This window comes from Nothoprocta perdicaria, unplaced genomic scaffold, assembly GCF_003342845.1.
Source record: "Nothoprocta perdicaria isolate Ctin4 unplaced genomic scaffold, notPer1 scaffold_134, whole genome shotgun sequence".
NCBI classification, from domain to species: Eukaryota; Metazoa; Chordata; class Aves; order Tinamiformes; family Tinamidae; genus Nothoprocta; species Nothoprocta perdicaria.
The window spans coordinates 316958-333050 of NW_020454472.1; positions in this window are offsets into that span (position 1 = coordinate 316958).

Genomic DNA, 16093 nt, shown 5'->3' on the forward strand with positions numbered 1-16093 from the left:
ATGAGTGAGGGCAAGAGTTACAGTTTATAGGTCATGATTCCACCTGTTAAATTTATTACATGGAATGTCAAAATGTGGGAGGAATTCACAGGGCGGCGTGCTGAAATACTGCTCTGACATCCATTTCTTTGTGTGCACATCTGAGAAAAAAACATATCAAAAGTGTTTTTTTTTTCTTCTTTTGATTTTTTTCTGGAGATGAATAAGATGTCAAAGCTTAGAGTCAGAGAGAAAAATGATCGTACCTTTTTAATGAAGTATGATTAGRTAGATCACTCTTTTTAGGAGAATGGTTCCTTTTCACAGAGGTTAGTGAGCAGTTAGCCCTTGTACCATGTGTTTGAGTTAAACGGTAGTAACCTCTATGAGGTGTTCTTTGTGATAGTCTCAAGAACTCTGTCAGAAGTGGGATAGAACATGCTGCACAATTAACAAAAATCTTTTATGTTTCTTTAAGTTCTCTTTTGGACCTTTTGATGTTGCATAATTTTGAATGAACAAGAAAGTATTGACTGTTCTTTCTAGGCAGCCAGGTTGCCAGCTCATCTTCCTTGATAATATTCTTAATAAGACAAATTCAAGGGATAAGATACTCTGCACTAGTGTAATTAATATGTTACAGGAACAAAACACACACAAAATCCCTTGCTCTTTAAGCGAGTCAGACATGAATTTAAGAACAAAGAATAATGATGCCTGGTTCAAAGGTCCATTTAATTCAGTCTTGTCCTAGTGGCTTAGTGGTAAATGTGGTAATAGGAGACATAGGAAGCAATGGGCAAGAATATTCCTTGGAACTCTCTCTCAGCATCCAGTAATTTGAGTCTCCATCATTTCCTGAGCTAGTCTTCAAGTGTAATAGACCTTAATAGATTTTTCTTCCATGTGTTGACTTCGTAGTACACTTTTGTCACCCCAGTCTTCTGCAGCAAAGCCTAATTTTACATGTAAGGACATAAGGCACTTTGGTTAATTTAGAGTAGGGACTGATTATGAAGGTTATAAAAAGAGGCTCAGGCTATTGCAGAACACACTGAATCTTACATGCAGTGAGGACAGACTGTGCTGTCTACATTGTATGTATGTAATAACCTTGTGTGTCACACCTCCTGTGAATGTGCTTACTGGCTGGAGAGGACTAGTGCAGTAGATTTGTCACCTAAAGCACTGGATATAAGACATACTGAGAGCTCGTTAAGGTCACCATCCAGCCCATGATCTGAGACAGACACGACCAGCAATCCCTTTGCACTAGCATCACACATTGCAGCACCCATTCTGTGTCATCTGAAAAGCAGGAGAATACAGCAATATGTGCCTAGTTTGGCATCACAGCTGCATCCAACTCTTGCTTGCACTTCACTGCAAGAAAATTCCAGATAGTCGTATTAAAATCAAATAAAATGATCCAAAACAGAGCTTCATGATGAGTAGCCATTTAGATAATTTTCCTATAGTGTTTTGCTATAGAGATTACATATATTTATATGTATTACACCAGATATTGTTTGTTTAAAAAAGTCTTCCTAAACAACTTACACATCTTGACTGGAAAATCTATAGAAAGATTATATGCTTTTCTTCGCATAGTCCTTTATTTTCTTTTTAGATGGTATCAGGCAAGAAGTTTGTGTATGAATTGTGRGTTCTCCCATCATCCCTGAAATGGCTTGACTTTATATCTTCCTTTGCTTTTGGAATCAAGATTGGAGTTTTCTGAGAATAGGTTTATTTCAATTTAATAAGCACTCCCTTATTTTACTCTTTTTGTCATCACTGCCTGATCACTTATTTCCATAAAAGGGATTAGAAAAATTTTCTGTATCCACGTTCTCTTCCTCAAAACATCTGGAATTGAAGATTCTTTATGAAGATTTATTTCATCAGGCAAACACTTAAGCATTTGCTCTTCTTTTCTTGAAAAGGTTATTAAATCAAGGGAAAAATATCAAAGAGGTAAACACACTTCATTGTCTTGGTAGCTTACTGCTTCAGACAGAAGTTTGGGCAGAAAAATGCTTTTCTGAACCTATACTTCTCTACACAAAAGGCAGAGCTGAGCTTCCTGTCATCTATCATTCACAAGAGGAGCAAATCTTTATTTATTTACCCACTCCATACAGTTTTCTTGTAAGAAACTATCACCAGTCATGTATATACTATATTAAACATGCCTTTTGCTTATAGGCTGTTGAGATATGTCTGAACCAAAAAYCTTCCAAACCTGTATTTCTCATATGCAAGTAAGCTGTCAATAGACTCTTCTGTAGACAACTCTAGAAACAAGGCAAGTAGCTATTACTGTTGCCTCTGGCTGGAAGTTCATCCTCAACACCTACAGCAATTCCTTGAGTTTGGCAGGCGACAGCACTGTCTGAGAGCCCAAGCCAGACGTCTGGCTGCCTTTTTTGCTCAGTTTTGCCATCAACGTGTCTATCCTTGCAGATTTTCTGTGGCTACCTGAGCTTTACTAGGCTTTCAATCAGTGGATTTAGTGGATCACACACTAAGATCCGAGTACTTTTAGTATGCATTGAGGATCATTCAAATAGATTGTTTTTCATTTTGCAGTTATTTTTTTCTTCTGTCCATAAAGTAAAAATGCTATACATTAAGGAAGACAATAGTATTTCCCGTTTCCTAATTTTCAGTAGCTAAGATTTTGTAATCCAGGACACAACAAAATCCTTGACCACAACTTTTCCAGATGCTCTCTTTTATGGGATGTTCTAGTGTTGGAAGCAGAAGTAATTTGGTGACCTAAGGTAACCACTATCACCCAAATCAGTAGGGTGATCACACTGAAAGAAAAACAAAACAAAGTAAAACAAGAAAGCAGATGGTCTTCTAATAGCTTGATTTGATGAAGTCAGATCACCATCAGAAATGTCTACTGAAAAATATTTGCTGACTTAAGGGGAGATTTAAAATATCCTTAAAATATTAGCTAGTGTTGAGCAAAAGCCATTTGAGGGATGGTGGTAAGGTGGTAAATTTGCAGACCTCTTCCATGCTGTCAAATGCTTTCTTAAGAAGATATACATTTCCATGACAATCCAGGAGACCAAGAGAATGAAAATTCAGGTAATGGAAATATCACATGGCTGAACTTGCTTTGTATATGTGTGTATATATATATATACACACATACATATACACACATAYATGTATATATACAAGTATATATATATTTGTGTGTACGTATGTGTATATATGTATATATGTTTATGTATGTATATGTTTGTGTATATATATATATGTATGTGTATATATACATCTTTCATAAAATCCTGAAAAGTAATTTATGTATCTCCATTAAATGGGGAGTGCAGAGTTCAAAAACATCCTGCTCAACGTTGCAGAGTAAAAACACCACGGGAGAATCCTACTCAGCGTTGCAGAATACAGATAATTTCACCCTTTTTTMTATCTTCAGGATTCTTTTTGTAAGAATCACTTACAAAAAGAGGCAATTGCCAGAAACCAGAAGCAAAGATTCTATGGTGATGAGGTGCTACTAACAAATAAAGTATAGTTTGGAAGGAGAGAAATTGATGGACTGCAGGGTGCCTAATGTTGCCTCCTTCTGCAATTAGTTTCTACAGCGCTGTTTGGTGCACATTTGTTATGAAGTGCTTATCCTTGCAAATCTGATGAACTGTCCTAGAGCAGTAAAAATCCCACCCAGTGCAACAGATAACTAAAAAAACATAATGGTGATCGCACACTAGGCACACACCATGATTTATGTGGTAGGAGAGAATAAAACGGCGAAAGATTTACTGCTATTAAACAGCAAAAAAAAAAAAAAAAATAAAAAAATTAAGTAGCCTTCTTAAAACAGATCAGTCTTGAGAGATGAGTGGGTAAGTATATTTCTATGTCTCTCTGGGATAAAAATGAATGCAATAGTTTCTTAGGAATTTAAACTAAAAGAAAGGACTYGTAAATGCTATTCTTTGTCTCTGCCCATTTGCCCATTTTTTTTATTGTTCTTTATCTTTACTGAAGGCACAAAATAAGTAAAATTGATATAACTGTCCTATGTATAAATGAAGTTCTACTAAGAGACATTAAAATATATAATTTATGTTTTGGAAGAAATTAATGAGTTCAATCATACATAATTTTGTGAAATTTAAATCTATGATTAAACAACTGTAAAATTCCTTTGTGTTTGTGTGGTCTAAACAAAAGAGGGTTGCAAGAATCAATATTCTTCCTAACCTCCATCAGTTTCATAAGATGAATTTTCCTCCTGTTATTTCAAAATTAAAAAATGATTTGTTGAATTGGAAAAATTTACATTTGACTTGGCTTAGCYGTATAACTGTGGTTAAAACAAATGCCTTGCCAAAAATCAATTTCCTATGTCAAATAAAGCCAGTATGGACACCCAAAAGAGCTCATGAGGAAATCCAAGAACATGTGACATTTGTGCAGCCTCTGAAGGATCCTCTGGCTGAGTAATTTCTCTGTATTTCACACAGCTTTTCTTCTGAAGAGGGGTCTCCCTCATGACAATACGCCTTTGCACTGAACTTGCCTGAGGAGATAGCTTTCTGAAACCCCTGTTTCTGCAGTGAGTCTTTGATATAAGCACCTAGGTTGGTCATTGTGGTTTCATGGGCTGGCTTGGACCCCAACAACAGACTCCCTATTCAAAATATTTTGGCACCAGAAAAGGTTTTCAATGACACAGGCAATCCTTTCCAACACAGGACATCATCTCTTAGAGTAGAATAAAATTGAAAGATAAACTGAATTGAGGTGACCAAGCAAAACTTAAAAGCTTTTGGCCCCATCTGTCATTTCTCAGTTAAATAAGCCTTYGAATATATGTCACTGATTGCAAAATAGACATTATATTGATTACACCATCTGATGATGCCCCATTTTAGTATATCTTTGGCAAGAAAGATTGGGTKGTTTATGGTGCCATATGTTGCTGGCAGGACTATGTGTATATTTACATACATACTATGTGACTTGCAACGTCATGCATTGTAGCAATGCTTCCAACCTCTGTGATGACTGCTAGGTTTTCCAGGCTGTGCAGTCACCACTTCTTCATCAGATAGAAGCTTTCTCTGCAAATGGGTCACCGTTATTTTTTTCAGTTTTGGTATAACATTTTTATGTTAGGTTATGTCAGTTTTGACTCATAATTTGTTCACTGACCTCTTGTGAGCATCACCTCCCTGTGGTGAGCACTCCAAGCACTCCAAGCACTTGGAGAGGGACTCTTCTGATGAGCTGTTCCGTATATTCTACAGCTGTTTCTGTCTTTCCTATTATAGTGTAAAGATGCCAATTTATTGTCACTTAAACTTCTAATCACCAATTCAAATATAGAGAAAAAGGGAATATAAGTGATTAAACACTTAAATAACCACCATTCTTCCCCGTTCTCCAGCCTCAGCTTGAGCCAAACACCTCTACTAACCTCAACACTCCCTTTCTTGGCTTAATTTTGCCTATGTTCACCATGAGTTTCCCTCAGTGTGACCCAGTTTCCCAGAGGCAAAGGGCAGCACAGGAGGCTGCAGTCATGTGYGTAACAGTGCCTGTTGGCCTCTCTTTGCTTCTTACTGTTTTTCTTCTGCTCTAGTATATACCTGGCTTGTCCTGGATGCTGTCCCAYAGGGGCCCAGACATAGGTTGTCCACAGTCTTTCAGGGCTTTGCTGCCCTAACAGGGGTTGGTGATAGACTGCAGACTTTCTGGGTTGTCCTTCCTTTGTCATGGAGCACCTCCTGCCAAAAGCGTGTCTCCTGCTGCCTCTTCAGCCTTCTCCATAGGAGCTGTGTATCTCCAAGGGTGCTGCCAGCCCCTCACAGATGCTGCTGTTTCCTAGATACATGTTATCTACTGCACCGTGTGATCTTCCAAATGGCCAAAGTTATAGGGTGATGAGGTAGCAGCACAAGGCAGTTAATGTTCTTGCTAGCCAATCACCCCTGTAGTCACATGCTGCTTAAACCCACCTACTTGAACTCATGAGATGCAGGACTTGCATTTCCCTCCGTTGCCTTTACAAGATTATTGTTAGGCCATTTCTTGAGCCTGCTGAGCTCCTGAATGGCAGTACAACCATTTGGTTGTATCAGCTACCCCTCCCAGTTCTGTATCATCTACAGATGCACTGGTGTGTTCTGTCCCATCATCCAGATCGTTAATGAAATTGTTAAATAGTACTAACTGCTGTATAAACCCCTGTGGTAGAGTGCTGGTGATGGGCCTCCGTCAGAGCTACGCGCTGCTCTCACACTCTTTGAGACCAGTGATCCAACTCACTGTCCATTTATCTAGTCTGTAGACTCATTAGTTGGAGTATAAGAATRCCAATGTCAAGAGCCTTGCTAATATCAGACAGGGTACATTCCCCCAGCAAAGACTAAGGTAAAGAAGGTATTGAGATTTCAACCTCCTTCAGGTCATAGCTACCAGGTCCCCTGTTCCATTTAACAGCAGGCCCACATTTTCTCTAATCTTCCCTTTGCTTTTCATGSAAAAAGCTCTTCCTGTTGCCCTGCACATCTCATCAGATGCATTTCTAGAGGAGCTTTGGTTTTCCTTAGCCCATTCTGGCATGGTCAGGTAGTGTCTGTGTCTCTTTTGGGYCATTTATGCCTGCTTTCGCTATTTGTATGCTTCCTTTTTATGTCTGAGAATCTTTTGTAGTACCATGGTGACCACAGCTTAATGCAGATGAACGCTGAAAAACAACACATTTCAAATACATATATTTCCCCTCTCTATCTTTGCTGTAATCCCTCAAAACATTAACACGATAAGAAAAAAAAAAAAAAGAACATTCAGGCACTGGCCACTTACTCTGTAATGCTGACATTGCAGAATAAAGCATATCAAAGCTCTCATGGGACTTATTAATACACTAATTTGGACTACATTTGCAATTTATAAGAGCTGTACCTGATTTCATGCAGGAAGTTGACATTCTAGGAGATTGTTAAAAAGGATAGAAACTCTAATGACAGGAAAGGCCATCTCAAAGGGCCTGATTTCTCCTCCCCAAACACTCCTCCTTTTTTTTAATKAATTCTAATAGAGCTAGAACACAAGTCTACCTTTATGGGAAAACGGGGAAAGGGCATAAAAGTAAATATTACCTTAGCACAACAGGGAAGATGTCTGGAAGAAGGCCAACATCTTTTTCTTTTTGTGTAACCATTGAGGAAAATTTATAGCTTGTTTCTCATAAGATTTAAATTACGAAAAATACAAAAAAAAAATCCAGAAAATATACAAATGCTGGAGAACATGTGAAGCAGCAGGTATTGCTACAATGGGAATAAYCTGGAATAACAGTATTTTTAAAGGAAAATGAAAAAGAGAACTTGTAAGACATTAAGATCCAAGATTGTCAATAATAACATTCTCTTGAGTTACAAGCTGGACAACTAGACTTATGGACAAGAACTTATTACTAGCAGTTCAGGGAAAACTCACTTGGCAAGARAAAAGAGCCGATTCTTCTGCTGTAGAGGAATAAACTATGACAACTTTCTTTAATATAAAAATTACATTTGTACAATGTTTCAGGCATTTTTAACTTCAAACAATTGCTAATATAGTGCCACTTGACCATATAMTTGGTCAATTCTCTGGTAAAATATGAATTGTTTAGTTGATGTTTAGCTGTTCGGTACATCTGACTCTTGTACTGTAAACAGCTGGAAACACCAACCATTACTAAAGATTATTTACGAACTAAATTTAACTTCAAACTGTGCATGATTTTCACTGAGCATCCATATGTGTTTACCTGGATTTCCACAAAAAAACACCTAATTAAAATGTTTTGTGCACTGATACTTCTTCATGCAGGTGAGTTAATATAGAAGCACTTTTTGTGTATCTTTTCATGCATGTCACACATGAAGTAGGAAGTCAAGGTTTGTCTGGGTAAAGACACTCATGTATTGTAACCTTGTATAGAARTAGCTAGAGTAATATTTACAAACTAATTAGAGAGACCTATACCTAAATTTATACAGCAAAATAGCTATTTTCTAGATTTATAATGATGGACCTGAATTTTCACCCAGCGCTCATTTTATCCTGTGGAAACTCCACTAATTTAAACGGTGCCAGAAGGTAAATTTGGCAGAATGTATTTTRCTGTGCAACCAGCTATTCAGCATACTTGTGCCACTTGTGTCTGCCAGCACTGAATATACCGTAGAAGTTATGTCCAGATTACAAAAATAAGTAATAAGGTTTCCTTCTGTATCATAACACTACTAAGTGCATGAAAGCACCACCAAGAGTTTGTGGGAGAAATAAAGAGTCAAATGCTCATTTTATCTTTGAGGCTTATCATAATTATTCTGTTTGCCAAATAAATAAAACTAACTAAATAATTGAAAAAGAAAAAAAATGCCTTTGGGCATCTGCAACGTTTCTTATTCTGCACTTGACTTTTCCACCATCTAGTGTTTACTCTGAGGATATGTTATTGATGCTGAGGGAAGCAGAGGCATTATCTAAGTTCAATATATTGGACACTCTTCAAAGTTGATGTGAAAAATAAATACCATGTAATGCCTTAGCATTTTGCTTTGAGGATGATATGGAGCCTGACTATGCTGACAGTGATTAAATATCTTGAGAGACTGATCTGAGACATSTTGGGAAAACCCAGATATTGAGAACGTACACCTGCCTGCCAGATGTGCATTATGGCAACAAGGGTGAGGAAAGAAGACTACCACTGCAATTAAGCTCTAGGTTTTATTTTCAAACTTGAATATGTGAAATACAGTGAGAACATGGATTTGCGTCTTTCCAAATCAAACTGGTCTCATCAAGAGTCACTTACTTTTCATATGCTGTAAACATACATCCTTATTTTACTCGGTTATATTCAACAACTCTACCAAATGAGGCACAAAGGTTACAGTTTGAATATTTGGTATTGCAAAGGAAACTTTACTCTTGTAACTCTTGTGCAATAGAAGTTAGATTAGGAATTCCAAGAATTTTATTTGTGTAAGGATACTACATGAATGGGAAAGGCCTCAAAACAAAATTTACCCACAATRCAATAGAAGATGATCTCATTAAAAAGTCTCCTAGAAGGACTTCACAGGTTACAGCTGGCCTGGGGAGTCTCAGAAAAGCTATTGCACTGGAAAGGGGTTTTCTAATAGAAACTTCAGGAAATTTGTACTGGAGATTTTGTAGTATAATCTATATCACACATTCTGTGTGAGAGTTCATCTGCCCTTTTGACGGAGAGCTATTATCAAATGTGAATACCTGTGGTTTCTTGCAAAAATCTTGTGTCATTTTCCAAACCTCTGGGTGTCCMTAACAATAGAGCAAGAATTCCAACTAATTGTTCTTTAATGTTTCTCCTCTGATACTACTTGAGGGCTTTCACATGGCAACACCATAAAAGTGACTTTTCTGGGTCAGACACAGTAACAGGACACATTCCCTCTAGCCTAATATCTTGTCTGGGGAAGTGTCCAAAAAAGTATTTCTAGCAAAAAATAGAAGGTCGTGACAAACATATACAAAATTTTAGGTTTCTCAATTGCCTAATACATCAGAGGACACATGTCCAAAAAAGCAGTTATTGAGGAGAAGAGAACARGAGCTTATTATTTTCTTCTGAGATGTTTATTAGCACTACTGGGTAAATTGGCTCTTGACTAAGCAGCTCTGGAAGATTTTTTTTCTGGTTGGCCAGCAACATTTTGAAAGCTTGCAAGMACAAAACAAAACTGAGAAAATAAGGTATGTTTTAAACTGAAATAACAAATATATTTTAGTTAACGTACAGACAGACCTTGATCATGTACAGAATATTATTTTTAAGACCCTGAAATGTGCATCAGTGCTGCATCAAATAATCCCATCTTCCATGGAGTAGAAATTCTAGAAACTAATCATGGTTACTAGGGTATTTGGTGCATTATAAAAAGCCTAATCCTAGAWATGGGGATAAAGAGATTTTATTTTTTTACCTTTGACTTTAGCAGTTGATGCACAGATATCAACGAAGTGACAATGATGACTCTTAGAACAAGATGGTTTAGTTGTTTAAGGACATTGAAGAAAAAGTATAAGATTGCTCCATATGATTCTTCCCATCAAATAGGATAAAAAAGTCCATAGGGACTATTAGACTATTAAATTCAGGAAAAAAAATGGTGGGGGGGGCAAAGAATAGAAAATAGAGATATATCAGACACGATGCTTTAGCTCTGGTAAAATCTTGTAAAGTTTTTTGGTTGATGATTGGTTCTCCATACATGAAACAAAAATGTGTTCTGGTGCATGACTAAGTGACTGGCAATACTGGAACCAATTAAAGCCTCTTTATTGTTAAGTTTGCTTTTTTTGAAAGTTCTTTTTTTTTTCTTTTTCTATGTACAAGAAGAATTTCTACTGTTAATATAACTTAAAAGAAAGATTTAAAAAAGACAGGGCTATTCAATCTAAGYATGGCTTACTAGGGCCTATGTACTTACTATGATGTGGAAGCTGTTTTCCTACAAAGTGCCTCAGTTTTTATTGGAACCATTTTTTCTTCTGAATACAGTAGAATAGTTTGGCSAAGTTTCTAAATATGGGTTTGCAGTTATCAGTGGTAGACAAGTCAATCATTTGTGCCTCTCTGAGGGAATCCAGCAAAAATATCAGGCCCTCCAGAGTTCYCACACACACCTAGAAGGATGCGCAAACACAATACGAAGATATAGTGAAAAAATAGATCTCTAGCACCCGGAGAAAGGAGAGGGAGAGAAATAGTGAATAGGTGGAATATTTGAGAATGGTTGTTGTAAAGCAGGAGTGCTTAGGAAGGTTTTATAGTAGAATTGATGAGATTGTTGTAGGAAGTTCAGAAAGTTGAAAAGGAAGGGCAAAAATCACTGAAAGAGGGAGAAAACTGAAGACTTCTGTAGGACAGAAGTCATTAAAAGAAGGAACAATGAATTAGAAAGATGATGGAAGCTATTTCTGCAACATAATAAACTTTGACTTGAGCTTAGATTATTCATTTCATGCTGAAACAGATGACTGAAACAGGTCAGTTGAATGACTTGAACAGAACTTCTCCTCACTGACTCTGCAGAGAGCCAATGGTGATAGGACAGCTTTAGTGGATGAGTCCATAGGTGACTCCACTTGAGATGTGGCTGTCAGAGCAGATGAAAAGTTCTTGTTCTTTTGTGAGCTGAACTCAGAAAGGATGTGATGTAGCTTGTAGGAAGCTGTGAAGTCTGCCAGACAAAGTCCTCATTATGGATCAGCTTTCAGGTCAAGAAACCAGTTCAAAAGCAGTCATTAGCTCTGGGATGAGCTAAAAATCAAGGCAGAAGAGCCAAGTTAGAAAGTGCTATGAGACTGTTATTTCCTGCAGGGAGAGAGGGAGGGGAAAAAAGGGCAGAGAGATATTTTATAGACACCCCTCACAGTTTTCCAGGGGAATGCTCACAATTCATCTTTTGAGTCACAGCCACAGGCTGCTTTTCTGCAGAAGRGGTGGGATTTGGAGCAGAATAACTTTAGTAAGTCCTTGATATTGGCCCAAGTGCCAACTCCCCAGGTCTGATGAAAGCAAGTACAGTGTACCTGGGACCTGGAAGGACATAGTTATATGTTTCTTTACCCCAGATGATGCAGTTATGGCTTTATCGTTTTGTGTTAGCTTCAGCTGTGGTATAAATTGAATACTTTTCCTTTGGAGGAAAATTGAGGTTTAAATTCATTCTAGGTGTAATCCCAAACCCTTCTACTAACAGTTTAGACCACAAAAGTATGTTGAAGAAGGCTGTGCATTCCAGGTTCCTCAGATTCCTCTAGGCCCAAACCTTCTAAATACTTTACCCTCTGTATCCTGTAGATGTAGCATAGGTCTTGAATGTGACAGACGACATTGGGATATTGGATTTTGTCTCAGTCAGGACCGAAGAACCATTGTCATGAATAAAAAAATGGCATTTTTATAGAGGAGGAACCTATTTACAGACAGAAGTATCTRTTCAAAACAGATAGATTAACACCTCTCCCCCCAAAATAAGCAAAAGAAACCAGCAAAATGGTTCAACAGTCTAATGAATGCAGATCTTAAAATGACCAAGGCAACAAAAAGGGAAGTATGGTATTTTAGACCACGCAAAGCAATTTAATGCATTTGGCCCATTCTTGGTCCCCTGCTAATGCAATTAAGGTTCTGAAATTACAGCAATTTTCCTAATTCTCCCTGACATAGGTGAAGGATTACCCAGAAGCACAAAATAAATACGAAAAGAATAAATGAATTTTATGGAAAATTCAATTAAAAAACTGTAATTTTCTTTCTCTTCTACTGYTCATAATGCCACCAGTGTATACAGAAAATTTTCTATATTCATTGGGAAGCTAGTCATATTGAAATGATTAAAACAAGTCAGAAGGAGAATTATCTGAGAAATCCATAGTATTTTACGGATGAGCTGGCATATATAGTATTTACTATATYGTAACTCATACAAGCCTTACTATCTTAAAGAGCGACAATAGCATATCTGGAAAACATCTGCCTTGGAAAAGGACACATCAGCTACTCTCTCTCTGCTTGAGAAATGYAGATATAGTATTACTTTATGTCAGCCATGCATATCATGTGTGGTATGAAATCTCTTCTGTGGTAAAGAATCAGGAGTACACGTTTTATTTCTAAATGCCACAGACCGGATTCTGATGTCCTTTCTCAGGATGATTACCCTGAGTACTAAAATAAGATACATGTTTTGTCTCAGCAAGCATTTGGATTACTCTATTAATTAAATGCCAGCAGGGCTAAAATCATTTTTTTAGCAAGTTACTAAAAGAAGATATTTTTGCAAAGAAATACAGTTACTCTTCGTGTTACTGTGAAGAGACTGCAATCGGGGGGGAAAAAAAGCTTAAAAAAAAAAGGTTTATTTTACAAATTTTGAATAAATCACTTATGTTAACATGGCTGTAAATACAGCTACTCCTTTTTTTTTTTTTTTTTCCTTTTCAACTGTCATGCATGTTTTAGCTGGCATGATTACAATATATTCCTAATCCCTAGAACAGCATTTTTCCCATCAGAACCAGCAGCAGCTGCAGCCTCAACATGTTTATCAACACATCCACCTGTGTTTTTGTCAGGGACCGCCAATGATGCCATAACTCCTCCTGTTCTTTGCAAGATGTAGGTGTTTTTAGGGTATTTCCAAAGAACTGGATTTTGAATGCTAGGATATTTCCCACTTGATACAGAATTTTATCAATGTAAGTGTTGTTTTAATGGAAGCACTCTAGAATGATCAGACCCATRGAATAGCCAAGACATCCTTCCAGCTATGATGAGATATAATGTCTAGTCCCCTACTCTTTAAAAGACARCGATTCTATCCTGAAAGAATCAGCAGTTGCTATGGGCACCAACCTCTTTTTCACACTAATTGCTGAAATATAGAGCCCAACAGWACTTTAATAGTTTATTTTCTGGCTCATAATGGAGATACAGTAATGGGAAAAAGTTCACTTTGTGGACATCTTGAATGCTTGCAGGAATTCTCTTCTTCAGTAGTTATGCTTTTTCATTAGAGAGTGTGAACATTTTCATTCTTATTAACAGACTGATCTTTAGCCAAGGAATTATCTAACAGAACAGCTGGGACACTTTGAACAGATCTGTGAACTTAGTTAAACTAAGTACACAGTTCCGACAACTCTGCCTTGACTTCATTTYTTTCTTTTTTTATAAATAAAGCAGAGATCTAAAATACTTTTCACCGGTCCCTGCTCTCATCAGCTATTCCTATTTCAACTCAACTAAGGAACATAAGACGGAGATAAAGATCTGTGTAGCAGCTGTGACGTTAGTGTTCTTTTAAACTGGAGTTTCAGTTTATTTTGTTCACCAAATATGGGTTTTCATGACTATCTCACATGCCTTTAAATGATATTTTTCATCTCTTTACAAAGGACCGTTCTTCGATAGAAAACTCTGTGGTCTAAACTAGAAATGTGAGAAGACTTATATTTATTATCTTGTTAGTTCCAGAAGAGGAATCCACCAGCACTTAGAGCGGACTGAGCAGTGTTTAATGGTAGTTTATGGGCTCAGTCTCTTAGCAGAATCATGCACTGTTTACAACTGTTTCCAAGGCGTGCAGGTGCATTGTGAGAAAATGAGCCACTACTGAAGTCATATTATAGACACTTAGTTACAAGTGTTTCAGTCACAGAGCAAGAAATTAACAATGCTGCATTTGTTTTCTTTTTAATATTTCTCATATTTCTTATTCTCATTCTAAAGGAATGCATTCTAATCCAAGGACACATTCTCATACATTCATTAATCCTGCTGCCCTAAAATGTTTCACATGAAAACTCAAAATCAGATGGCTTTCTGCGTTCCAACTGGGCTTTTGTAAAACAGGGTCATCCTTGAACTTGTCATCTGCTGAGGTATTAAATTCCAGATTTCACTCAATTACATGATSTTAAGCATGTGGCAATTTGCCATTTCTTTCTCAACTTTGAACAAATGTTATTGCATCTAACTGTTTAATTTCAGGAATCCCTCAATTATAAATGACCTTTAACGGGAAGTCATAAGCTTTTTAAAAAATTACCTATATAGGGAAAGCAAGTCTGTAATGCTMCTTGTCTCTTACGTTCAGTTAAGACTAAAAGGTATTATTTATTTTTACACAGAGTTTAGCAGTGATGATTTAATGAATTAAGAGTTACTTCAGATCTGTAAACAAAGTTTGTTTGTCCTCACATTGGAAAACAGTGTTATGAAATGTGATATGCTTCCTTTTCATACTCATTGATCGTTAAGATGACCCATTTATTAAAGCCACTTTTAACCACGCACACAAATACACAAAAGTTTAAAATGGGGAAAAGTTTACAAGAATCGTGCAGTTGTTACAGTGTTTACCAAATGGAGCATTTTAAACCTAAGAAATCAGAATTAAAGAGAACTAGCATGCTACATTAAAAAAAAAAGTGTTTTTTTTTTCAGATAAAACCTTAGATTTGGCATAAAATTATTGTATGCAATAAAATCCTTCATAAGTAACACATTTTTATTTTCCTGAATCAACTTTCTGAGATATTCTCCAAGTTTCTGCTCCTGTAGCAGCACTCAAAAACATTCTKTTTTTTTTTTGACTGAGGTCATTGGACATTTCTCAACATAGCATAGTCTCAGAGGATCTCTACTAATTAGGTTACAATTATTAAACATGGTACATGAAAYTACATGTATTTTGAAGAGTTTAGCTGCCCGATGGCAAGGGAATAGTGTGTGATGCTAGCCAAAAAGACTAAAATGCAATTAGGACACTCTGCTTCATTTTACCAAAAGGCATTAGACCTGCTAATCAGCATTTTAGGCTTAAATTTGCACTCATAAAATAAAAGACAATTGCAGATATGTCCTGATAATTTTTCGGCATCCCTGCTTTTCTGTGCGGGACAGTTGCACTCTGTCCTTACTCTTGCTTGGACTTCCTATTGAAATGAAATACTCCAGACTTAATGTTTCACACTGGAGGAAGGCACAGGGTGTTCCTATTGGGCTCCTTCTTACCACAGGAAGAGAGGCAGCACTTTTCAAAGGAGGGTGAGCAAGCCATAAAAACAGAGTCAGCAATTTCCTTGCTGGGTGTGAAGGGAAGGCAGCCTGAGAAGTGGTTGCAGGAAGAAACTTTGGAAGAGATAAGGGCTGAGRACCAAATAGCTGCTGCTGGAGTGGGGAGCTGGTGCGGGTGGGAAAAGACCTAGGGCAGCTGCAGAGAAGGATGATCCTCTTGCACAGAGAGGAGCCCAGGAGAAGTGAACAGCTGCAGAAGCCACAGGGAGCCCAGGGAAGAGTAGCTGGGAAAAGACTGACTTGCCATGGGACCGGCAGGAGCTATGCTTGGAGCAGCTGAGAGGCAGTAGGAAGGGAAGGCTTGCGGGGAATCGCCCGTGCAGGTAGAGCAGTGTCCAGGCTCTAAACACACCAGTCACCCACAAAGCACCAGCTAAGCAGTGGCTGGAAACAACTTTTGAATAAGCAAAGGACAGGAAAAAMTCACCA